This window comes from Felis catus, chromosome C1, assembly GCF_018350175.1.
Source record: "Felis catus isolate Fca126 chromosome C1, F.catus_Fca126_mat1.0, whole genome shotgun sequence".
In the NCBI taxonomy this organism is placed as follows: domain Eukaryota; kingdom Metazoa; phylum Chordata; class Mammalia; order Carnivora; family Felidae; genus Felis; species Felis catus.
The window spans coordinates 143,710,610-143,722,900 of NC_058375.1; positions in this window are offsets into that span (position 1 = coordinate 143,710,610).

Sequence of the window (12,291 nt, forward strand, 5' to 3'; positions counted from 1 at the left end):
TTAAGACCTAAGACATAATTTTCCTCCTGTAAAATAAAAGTGCAGGAGGGCATTTATTTTCATCTCAAAGCAGACTAAACTAATTGTTTAAATATCTTTATAATTTCTTACAGAAAGATGTTGATGGGACTTTACCAGTTAGGCAGGAGCTATGAAGATAGGTGTACCTTGTGAATCTCTGAATGTAAATATTCCGTAGCCCTCTGAATCCCAATCTGTCTGCCCTCTCTCTCCCCAATTAAATCACTTCTTGAGATCTTGAAACAAAACTTGTGCCAGGTAATCACGAAGCTCAGAGCTGCATCTGTCCTTGTGGCTGGTGTACACATACTATGCTGAAATCTCTTCAGCTTCTTACATTTAATCTTAATTTAGTTTTAGTCCCAATAGCTGATTCATCAGTGTCTAGTTTTTGTTTTGTTTTGTTTTGTTTGTTTTGTTTTTTTGTCCTGCTCAGGGAAATAGATACATGGCAAAGCAGGTCTCTCTAGTTTCTTTGGTTGGTTGCATTTTTCTTTAGTGCTGTTCACCAAATATTTCTGCCTCCTTATCTACCAAACCTATGGTAGCATTGTAGTTCCTTACTTTCTTAGAAGGTAGGGATGGCCATGTGGTGGTTAGTTTAGTGTATCAATTTCGCTAGGTCATAGTACCCAGGTATTTGGCCAAAACACTATTCTAGATGTTTCTGTGAAGATATTTTTCAGATGAGATTAACATTTAAATCAGTAGACTTTGAGTAAGGTAGATTATCCTACATAATGTGGTGGGCCTTGTCCAAACAACTGAGGGTCATAAGAAAGAAGACTGACCTCCCCAGAAGAAGAGGGAATTATGCTAGCAAACTGCCTTTGGACTTGAGTTGCAACATCAACTCTTTCCAGCCTGCCAGCCTACCTTGCAGATTTTGGACTTGCCAGCCTCCGCAATCATGTGAGCCAACTTCTTAAAGTAAATTGGCCTCTACACACACACACACACACGCACACACACACACGCGCGCACACACACACACACACACACACACACACCCTGTTGATTTTATTCTCTGAAGAACCCTGACTAATGTAAGCCACATGACTTGTTTTAACGAATGAAATGTGAACAGAAGTGACACATGTCTGTGTCTGTTCTTAAGCAGGAGCTTCAACAGCGAGTGCATTGCCACATTCTCTTTCATGTCTCAGAAAATGTGAAAGTGGAGGAATGGAGACTTTAGAGCAGATCTCTAGCCAAAAAATGATGGACATAGCATTTGATCAGGAATTAAATTTTTATTTTTGTAAAGTATGAGTCAGAGATTGTACGTTACTACAATATAACATATATTTTCCTGACTGATACAACAACCTGTAAATTTATACTTCAAGGTCAGAATTTTCTTCCCTTTGTAGATTTTACCATTTAACTTAATAGTATTTTTAATGTTTTTTTTTAATTCATATTTGAGAGGCAGAGACAAACAGAGCATGAATGGTAGAGGGGCAGAGAGAGAGGAAGGCTTAGAATCCAAAATAGGTTCCAGGCTCTGAGCTGTCAGCACAGAGTCCAATGTGGGGCTTGAACTCATGAAATGTATTGTCATGACCTGAGCTGAAGCCAGATGTCCAACCAACTGAACCACCCAGGCACCCCAATACTATTTTTAACCTTGGCATTGAAAGAATTTAAACTGGGCTCTTGCAATTATCTAAACCACTTGCTTAATTGTCCAGTTGACTCTGAGGAAAATTGGACTCAAGAATGTATCTAATCCAAACTACACAAATACATTAATCCATCCTCACTTCCCTGGCTCAAAATACCAGCTGACCACTTTACACTTACAGAGACTGATAATGAACTTTGTTGGGATATTCTCATCATAAAGGGTCTGATACTTGATAACCCAAGAACTGTTCATAGGATGTTCTAATTGCAGTGATCAAAAGATAGTCACTGCCATTCCAAATAAATATGTCTTTCCAACACTTAAGAAAACTGTAAATAATTTTCTTTTATCCCATTAATATGGTATATTAGTTTTCTATGGCTGCATAACAAATGACCACAAACATAAAGGCTTAGAACAACAGATATTTCTTAGTTCAGAGGTTCAGTGAGTCAGTATTCTGGCATATTTTAGCTGTGTCCTCTGCTCAAGATCTCACAAGGCTGAAATGAATGTGTTGACCATCTGCATCCTCACCTGGAGGCTCAACTGGGGACAGACAGACTTCCAAGCTCCATCAGTGTCTTGGCAGAATAAATTTCCTTGCAACAATTTCCTTGTTGTCTTGCTGGCTCTTAGCCAGAGACCACTCTCAGCTCCTAGAAGGCACTCCTAGGTCCTTATTCCAGGGCCCCCTTCTTAGGTGCTCTTGAACTTCCAATCATTCTCCAGTCTGCTAGAAGGAGTCTTATAGAAGTGAAGGTAATCACAAAATGACTATCTCATCACCATTTGCCATATAACGTAATTTAGTCAAGAGACTGACTATCCTATCATACTCATGAGCTCCATTCACACTTAAAGGCAGGGGATTATACAAGGTGTGGATACCAAGGAATGAGTATTTGGGGGTCATCTTAGAATTCTGCCTACCACATGGAGTCAAAGTTGTACAGAATAGGTAGGGGAAGCTGGGGTAACAGATCAAGTGACATTCCTAATCTAGCTATTATAATCCCTTTTACCAATGAATGCATAAAACCTCAATATATAGACCTTCATGGATATCTAGGGATATCTCATTTGGATATCTTTCCCACTCTATTTCTTCTTATTTCCAGAAACTCTCTCTTTCAGCCCTTTTCCTTTTATTCTTTTAATCCTGTATTCATTCTAACAGTGCCAGCTCTCAAAAGTTTCTATAATAGAAAGAATGTAAGATTACAATATGGTTGGAGATGTGTATTTATGGATGTATAGGAGAGTGGGCTTGAAGCTTCATTGTGAAAGGTTTTTTAGCTTGAAGATTAAGAAAATACATATGCATATCAAAAAAGGGTCAGCTGATGAATACTTCAGGGAAGGAGTCAGAGAATTGACAAATTCATATATGTATTTTAGAACAATTTCTTTGAGGTCAGTGGAGAAGGCACTGGGGTATAAGTGTGTAAGAAAGGAGGTGATGGACCTGGGTGAAAAGATTATAAATAAACTATCACAATTGTCTAGGGCTTGGCAAACATTTTCTATAAAAAATCAGATAGTAAATATTCTAGGCTTTGTGGTAGACAGTGTCTTCATCACAAAGATTCAACTCTGCTATTGTAGTGTGAAAACAGTCATAAATCTTATGTAAACAAATGGGTGTGGCTCTGTTTCAATGCAACTTTATTTACAGAATCAGGCAGCAGGCTATATCTGAGCCACAGGCTGCAATTTGCTGACCCCTGTAATGGACTATAATGGCATTAAAGCAGTGGCAGTGTGGTTGGACAGGAAATGGAGGTGATTGATTTAATTATATGTGTTTTGAGCAGGTGGTGCTCTTCTAGACACAGAAGAAATGCATGAACGGAGAAAATTCCTTCCCAATAGAGTTTTCATTTTAGGAAAATTAAAAACACAAACATTTTACCATTGAGTTTGCCTGTTAGCAAGGAAAGAGAGATAAGTAAGTTGGGAAGAGGGACAGTAGTAAGTAGCTAGTCCAGTTCACAAAAGTCCATTGTTGCTGGTCAAAGATTATGCAAAAAAACATAGCATTAATTGGGGAAAACTTCCTCAGTTACACACCAACTCATTTTTTTTTTCTACAAACATATGTTACAGTATGTTTTCTACTTGAGGTGATATCTATAAAATAATCAGCAAACATAAGAAAATATTGCCATAAGAATGGTCTAGAGCTTCAGAGAATTAATTTTGTACAAGGATGAATAAGGTAACTGTACAGTGAATTGTATAAGAGCCACACAACAATGAATAATAAAGCAGATGCTCTATCTGGAGATATTAAATGTGCAGCCATTTTTCTGGGTCGAATAGCAATTTTCACAGAAAGCTAGATGATTTTTTGTCCCTTTATGGAAAATGTGAAGAGGGTTTCAGTTTGTTAGGAACATCAGATTTGTTTTCTCTTGTTGACCTTTGTAGCCTTTTGCGCTGTCTGCCCCACTGAATGGCTGGGTAAGAGAGGCTCCTCATACTGAACGATGCTAGGGAAGTCTGTTCCCACTGTACCATGTGTTGAGTGTGAGTATGATGAGGAATAATGATGGGAAATGATGAGAAGCTATGACCTGGGTAGCAGGAGAGTGAGTTGGAGGTTGATTGTGTCACCTGTTGTCATCCTTTGATACACATCTAGAAAGTAATGACGGGCTTAACGATTGCTTCTTCTAGAAGCTTACAGTTAGTTGTATATAACATCCAACAAATGGCATTATAACCAGCATCTGCTCTAATGAGAAATGCCCTTAAAACTGTTAGAGAGTGAAATGGGTGTTTCTCATTTCTGGCTGCGGGATCTTTATTTTTGTGTCTCCTGAGTGTGTCATCAAAACAGTGCATTTTACATAAGATACATGTTCAACTTCAAAAGACCTTACATATTTTATTAATGACAGGTGAAAGGATCTGTGACATAAGACAGGGCATGGAAGAATCAATACAACACATAAGAACTCTCCAGGGCAGGATTGTATGTCATGAGGTGAACTGCCCTTTCATGGAGGTCAAATAGACCATGACCTGTGTGATGATATTTTAGAGTATAGAGGAAGTCCAGAGAAAAATATCTCTCACCATATAATGACCCTTAGGTTCCAATATTTTCAGTAGATGCTTCCAGCCTGGAACCCATAATTGGAATTACTATGAGAAATCATGCTTTGCAGTGGGAAGGGAAGGAGTGCCTGTGGAGATAGAGAAGGAAAGATATCACCAAGGTGGAGGAGCTCGGAATAAAGAGCTAAGAAGATAAAATTAGCCACTCTAGTTGCTACTGCTGGTTGATATATGGGGTCTATTCTGTCTTCCTCCATGGTAACAGAACTCCAATCTGTTGAAGTGTCTGCAGGTCTCCTGTATGACTCAGAGGGCTGACCTCATCCCAACTCCAGTTGTAGTTTCCAAAATTTCCTGGTTTGTAAGACTCACCTGAGAATCTTGTTAAATATATAGATTATCAGACTCTTCTGTTGAAATTCTGATTCAGTAGATCTGAGTTGGGGTCTCATAAATATGCGTTTTTAGCAAACACAGCAAATCTTTCCTGCCATTAGGGAAGTTTTAATGAACACAGATTTAGACTCATTGGTACACAGCAAAACCCTGGCTTGTGTCAGCCCAGGGCTGGGCTAGTGACTTAAATTGGTTCCAGCTGACTGATGGGAAGATTTAATTTCAAGTTAAAAAAAAAAAAAAACTAAATGCTTATTTGGGGGGGGGGAGAGAGAGAGAGAGAGAGAGAGAGAAAGAGAATGGGAGGGGGGAGAGGGGCAGAGAGAGAGAGGTAGACACAGAATCCAAAGCAGGCTGTAGGCTCTGAGCTGTCAACACAGAGCCTGACATGGGGCTTGAACTCATCAACCATGAGATCATGACCTGAGCTGAAATCAGACACTTAACCAATTGATGCTCCCCTAATTTCAAGGGTTTTAAGAGAGAATTATTTTTCTAGGTTTCAACGTTTTTTTTCAAGGTTTATGAGAGAGAATTTCAAGGTTTTTAAGAGATAATGTTTTTTCTACTGTTCTTCCTGAACAGAGACACACATAGCCCCAGTTGTTGGTGGCAACCATCTCAGGAAAGCAAGGGCATTTAGCCTTTGGACAAAGATGGCATGTATTTGTGAAAGCAAAAAAAAAAAAAAATGAACAAGAGATCATAATAACAAATAGAGCCATAAGTCAAGTAGTCCTGAAGTCTGCCATGCCTCTGGACTTTTGTTATGTAACAATCAATATCCTTACTTAAATAAGTTGTGTTTTCTATTACTTGCAGATAAAAAAAGAATTCTAATTGATATACCCACTTGTGATTTTTCAAGATATATGCTCTTGCCATTAGAAAAACAAAAATGTTTGAATGGTATTTCTCAATTCGCTGCTATTATCAAGTAAAATTATAATAAACTATTAATCCATATCATATCTCTGATAATAAATTTAGCAGCTATGGATGAATGATCAGTTTTTGTAACTATGTCAGGGACAGCATCTCAGGATCAGTTTCTACAATTCTTGTGTCTTTGGTATTGGTGATTAAGGAAAAAACATATTGGTTAATAAATACACAAGGTGTGCATATTTGAAAATAAATTTAGAGACAAAACTGATTAAATACCAAAGTATCTTTAGTCTATAGCTTTAAAGATGAGATTAATTTTCCTATGGAAAAGTGAAATGTTTTATAAAAATATTCACATATAGGGGGGTTGGTTAAGATGGCTGAGGAGTAGGGTGGCCCTAAGCTTGCCTCCTCCCTTGTAAACAGCTAGATAAACATCCAATCATTCTGAACACCCAGTAAATCAATCTGTGAACTGAGAAAACAAAGCTTCAGGTCTACAAACAGAAAAAACAACCACCTTGCAGACAGTTGACTTGGGGGAGAAAAGAGTTGTGGGAGTTTCAGAGAGGAGGGAGCCCAACCATTTGAGAAGGGTGAAAGAGAGAAAGTGGAAAAAAGAGTGAAAGCACATGCAGGGGATTTCACAGGAAAACTTCCCCAAAACCATGGGCTGGGAAAAAAGGAGAGGGTTTGAATACTTCAAGTTTTTGTTTTTTTTATAAAGAGCAGAGCACAGAATCTGAAGTTTCAGAGGTCAGCACCTGGTAGTGCTCTGATGGGGATGGAGGGTAGAGACCTGGGAATTAACAGCATGGGAGCAACCACTCACCTGCTTAGAGTGAATTTGGTACAGGTGATACGACCTTTCCAGGGGCAAAAGACCCGGTGGGTGCCATTGAGCTGCCTCATTCACCAGCATAGGAACAAAGATGCTAGTTGAAGGCAGCAAACCTTGGTGCTGGCTTTGTTCTGTGGTTTACCATAAACCCTGAACCTTGTGTGGTTGCACAACCATTTTCTGGGACCAGCCAACACCGACCACAGTGCAGTGAGACCCTCCTACAGAGGCTCAGCATAGGGGCTGCACTATGGGTCTCTGAAGTTTAGAGTTTTGAAACACAGCCATGCCTGAGATAAAATACAGAAGGATATGCTGCCTGGAAGGCAGACAGCTTGGTCACAGTCAGGGTACAAGTGGGGATCTGATGGAAGCCGGGGACACATGAGAGGTGATTGTTTGCTCATCTGTGTAGACTTCCTGAGGAATGGCAGGCACGAGTTCCCTGCTCCAGAGATGAGAAATCAGGCAGAAGCTATTTTCACTCCTTGCCCACCAGCAGTGACCGACCTCTGTGAGCTAAACAGTTCCAAGTGGAGAACAGAGTTGCTACACCAAGCCCTGCCCCACTGCACTCTACTGGGGTATCTCCACTAGGGCAAGTGGGCCTGAGAATGACAGAAACAGGCCTCTCCCCCAGAAAACAGCACAAACCACTCCTGTAACCCAAGTCTACTGATAGTTAAGGGCTACAAAATTTCAAATCTAAGGGAAATAGGATCTAGTTTCCTTTTTATTTTTTTAATTTTGTTTTAATTTTTAATTTTTAAATGATTTTTTACTATACATATAATGTAGTTTTTTTGATCTAACTTCCTTTAACAAGCAGGCCAAAACACATCTAGGATCTAGTTTTTGTTTTTGTTTTTTTTCTGGACAAAATGACAAGAGGGAGGATTTCACCCCAAAAGAAAGAACAGGAAGTAGAAATTACAGCCAGGGATTTAATCAATACAGATCTAAGTAAGATCTCTGATGTAGAATTTAAAACAATTATAAGGATTACTAGCTGGGCTTGACAAAAGTATGGAAGACACTACAGAATCCCTTACTGCAGAGATCAAAGAGCTAAAATTTAGTCAGGCTGAAGTTAAAAATGCTATAACTGAGATGCAAACCTGAATGGATTCCATAACAATGAAGATGGACAAATCAGAAGAATGAATCAGTTGTATAAAGGATACAATTTTGGAAAATAAGTGGAAAAGAAGAGGGAAAGAAAGGTTTTGGATTATAAAGATGGACTTGGGAAACTCAGCAACCCCTTAAAATGTAATAACATTTGTATCATAGGAGTCCCAGAAGATGAAGAAAAGAAAAAGGAGCCCAAGGCTTATTTGAGCAAATTATAGCTGAAAATTTCTTTAACCTGGGGAAAGAAACAGACATTGAAATCCAAAAGCACAGACAACTTTCATCAAATTCAACAAAAACTGGCCATTACCTAAACATATCACAGTCAAATTCACAAAATACAAAGACAAGGAAAGAATTTTGAAGGCAGCAAGAGAAAAATGTCCTTAACCTGCAAGGGAAGACACATCAGGTTCACAGCAAATCTGTTCACAGAAACTTGGCAGACCATATTCAACATATTGAATGGGAAAAATATGCAGCCGAGAATACTTTATCCAGCAAAGCTGTCATCCAATCTACAAGGAGAGAAAAGTGTTAAAGGAGTTTGTGACCACTAAACCAATTCTGTAAGACACATTAAAGAGGACTCTCCTAGAGGGGAGTAAGACCAAAGCAAGAAAGACCAGAAGGGAACAGAGAGCATCACCAGAAACACCAACTTTACAGGTAACACAATGTCAGTAAATTCATATCTTTCAATAATCATTCCACATGTAAATGGACAAAATGAGCCAATCAAAAGACATAGCATATCAGAATGGTTCAAAAAAACAAAACCAAGATCCATCTTTATGCTGCCTGCAAGAGATTCACTTTAGACCTAAAGACACCTGCAGATTGAACGTGAAGTGATAGAAAATCATCTATCATGCTAATGGATATCAAAAGAAAGCTTAAGTAACCATATCTATATCAAACAAACTAGACTTTAAAACAAAGACTATAACAAGAGTTGAAGAAAAGCATTATATTATAATTAAGGGGTCTATCCATCAAGATCTAACAATTGTAAATATTTATGCCCCCAACTTGTACACCCAAATATATAAGTCAATTAATAACAAACAAAGAAACTCATTGATAATAATACAATAAGAGACTTTAATACTACACTCACAACAATGGACAGATCATCTAAGCAGAAATTCAACAAATAAAAATGGCTTTGAACGACATACTGGGCCAAATGGACGTATCAGATATATTCAGAACATTTCATCCTAAAGTACCGGAATACACATTTTTTTTTTCTTGTGCACATGGGACATTCTCCAGAATAGATCATGTACAGGGTCACAAATCAGCCCTCAACAAGTACAAAGAGATCAAGATCATACCATGCATATTTTCAAACCACAACACTATAAAACTTGAAGTTAACCACAAGAAAGAATGTGGAAAGAATACCAATACAAGGAGGTTAAAGAACAGCCTACTAAAAAATAAATGGGTTAGCTAGAAAGTTAAAGTAGAAATTAAAAAGTACATGGAAGCAAATGAAAATGAAAACCCAATAGTCCTAAACCTCTGGGATGCAGCAAAGGCAGTCCTAAGAGGGAAGTATGTTGCAATACATGCCTAACTCAAGAAGTAAAAAAAGTCCCAAATACACAACCTAATCCTACCCCTAAAGGACCTAGAAAAAGAACAGCAAATAAAGCCTAAAGCCAGCAGAAGAAGGGAAATAATAAAGATTAGAGCAGAAATAAAAAATATAGAAACAAACAAACAAACAAAAAACACACACAGTAGAACAGATCAACAAAACCCAGAGCAGGTTCTTTGCAAGAATTAATAAAATTGATAAATCCTATGCCAGACTTATCAAAAAGAAAAGAGAAAGTACCTAAATAAATAAAATCACAAATTAAAGAGGAGTGATCACAATCAACACCACAGAAATACAAATAATCCTAAGAGAATATTATGAAAAGTTATATGCCAACAAACTAGGCAATTATGAATAAATGGAAAAATTCCTGGAAACATACAAACTACATAAAGTGAAACAGGAAGAAATAGAAAATTTGAACAGACCTATAACCAGTAAAGAAATTGAATCAGTAATAAAAAGTCTCCCAACAAACAAAAGTCCATGGCCAGATGGCTTCCCAGGGAAATTCTGCCAGACATTTAAAGAAGAGTTAATACATATTCTTCTCAAACTCTTCCAAAAAATAGAAGGAAAACTTCTAAACTCCTTCTACCATGGATCCCCACAGCAGACAAAGACCCTACTATAAAGGAGAATTACAGGCCAATATCCCTGATGAACATGGATGCAAAAATTCTCAACAAGATACTAGCAAATTGAATCCAACAGTACATTAGAAGAATGATTCACCACAATCAAGTGGGATTTATTTCTGGGCTCCCGGGGTGGTTCACTTTCTCAAATCAATCAACATGATATACCACATTGATAAAAGAAAGGGTAAGAACCTTATGATCCTGTTGATAGATGCAGAAAAAACATTTGACAAAATATAGTACCCATTTGTGATAAAAACTCTCAACAAAGTAGGGGTGGATAGAACATACCTCAACATCATAAAGGCCATATATAAAAGACCCACAGCTAATATCCTCAATGAGGAAAAGTTGAGAGTTTTTCTTCTATTGTCAGGACCAAGACAGGGATGTCCACTCTTACCATTACTATTTAACATAGTACTGGAAGTCCTAGACTCAGCAATTAGACAACAATTAACATAGTACTGGAAGTCCTAGCCTCAGCAATTAGATAAATTGCATCTAAATTGGCAAGGAAGAAGTCAGACTTTCACTCTCTGAAGAAAACATGATACTCTATGTAGAAAACCTGAAAGACTCCAACATAAATTGCTAGAACTAAGACATGAATTCAGCAATGTTGCAGGATAAAAAATAAGCATACAGAAATCTGTTGTTCTATACACCAACAATGAAGTGGCAGAAAAAGAAATCAAAGAATAGATCTCATTTACAGTTGCACCAAAAACCATAAGATTACCTAGGAATAAATGTAACCAAAGAAGCAAAAGATCTGTAACCTGTAAACTATAGAACACTTATGAAAGATGTTGAAGAGGATACAAATAAATGGAAAGACATTCCATAATCATGGACTGGAAGAACAAACATTGTTAAAATGTCTATACTACCCAAAGCAATCTACATATTCAATGCCATCCTTATCAAAATACCACCAGCATTTTTCACAGAGCTAGAACAAACCTAAAATTTGTATGGAACCACAAAAGATCCTGAATAGCCAAAGTTATCCTGAAAGAGAAAGGAACAGCTGGAGGCATCACGATTCCAGACTTCAAACTGTATTACAAAGCTGTAATCATCAAGATAGCATGGAACTGGCACAAAAACATACACATAGATCAATGGAACAGAAAAGAAAACCCAGAAATGGGTCCACAACTATATAGTCAACTCATCTTCAACAAAACCGGAAAGACTATCCTTTGGGCAAATGACAGTCTCTTCAACAAATGGTGCTGGGAAAATTGGACAGCAGCATGCAAAAGAATGAAACTAGACCATTTTCTTACACCATACACAAAAATAAATTCAAAATTGTTGAAACACCTAAGCTTGAGACAGGAAACCATCAGAATACTAGAGGAGAAAACAGGTAGCAACCTCTTTGATCTCAGCGACAGCAACTGCTTACTAGCCAAGTTACCTGAGGCAGGGAAAACAAAACCAAACAAAAACTTTTGGGACTTCATCTAGATAAAAAGCTTGTGCACAGTGAAGGAAATAATCAACAAAACTAAAAGGCAGCCTATAGAATGGGAGAAGATATTTTCAGATGACATTATCTATTAAAGGGTTAGTATCCAAAATCTATAAAGAACTTGTCAAACTCAACACCCAAAGAACCAAATAATCCAGTTAAAAAATGGGCAGAGGGCATGAATACAGTTTTCCAAAGGAGACATTCAGATGGCTAACAGACACATGAAAAGATGCTCAATATCACTCATCATCAGGGAAATACAAATCAAAACCACAATGAGATACCACCTCACACCTGTCAGAATGGCTAAAATTAACAACACAGGAAACAATAGATGTTGGTGAGGATGTGGAGTAAAGGAGAACTATCTTACACTGTTGGTGGGAATGCAAACTGGTGCAGCCACTCTGGAAAAACATTTGACAAAATATAGTATCTCTCTCTCTCTCTCTTTCCCTCTCTCTTTCTCTCTCTCTCTGTCTCACACACACACACACACACACATACCCCCCCACACACACACACACTAGAACATTGCTCAGCCATCAAAAAGAACAGTATCTTGCCATTTGCAAT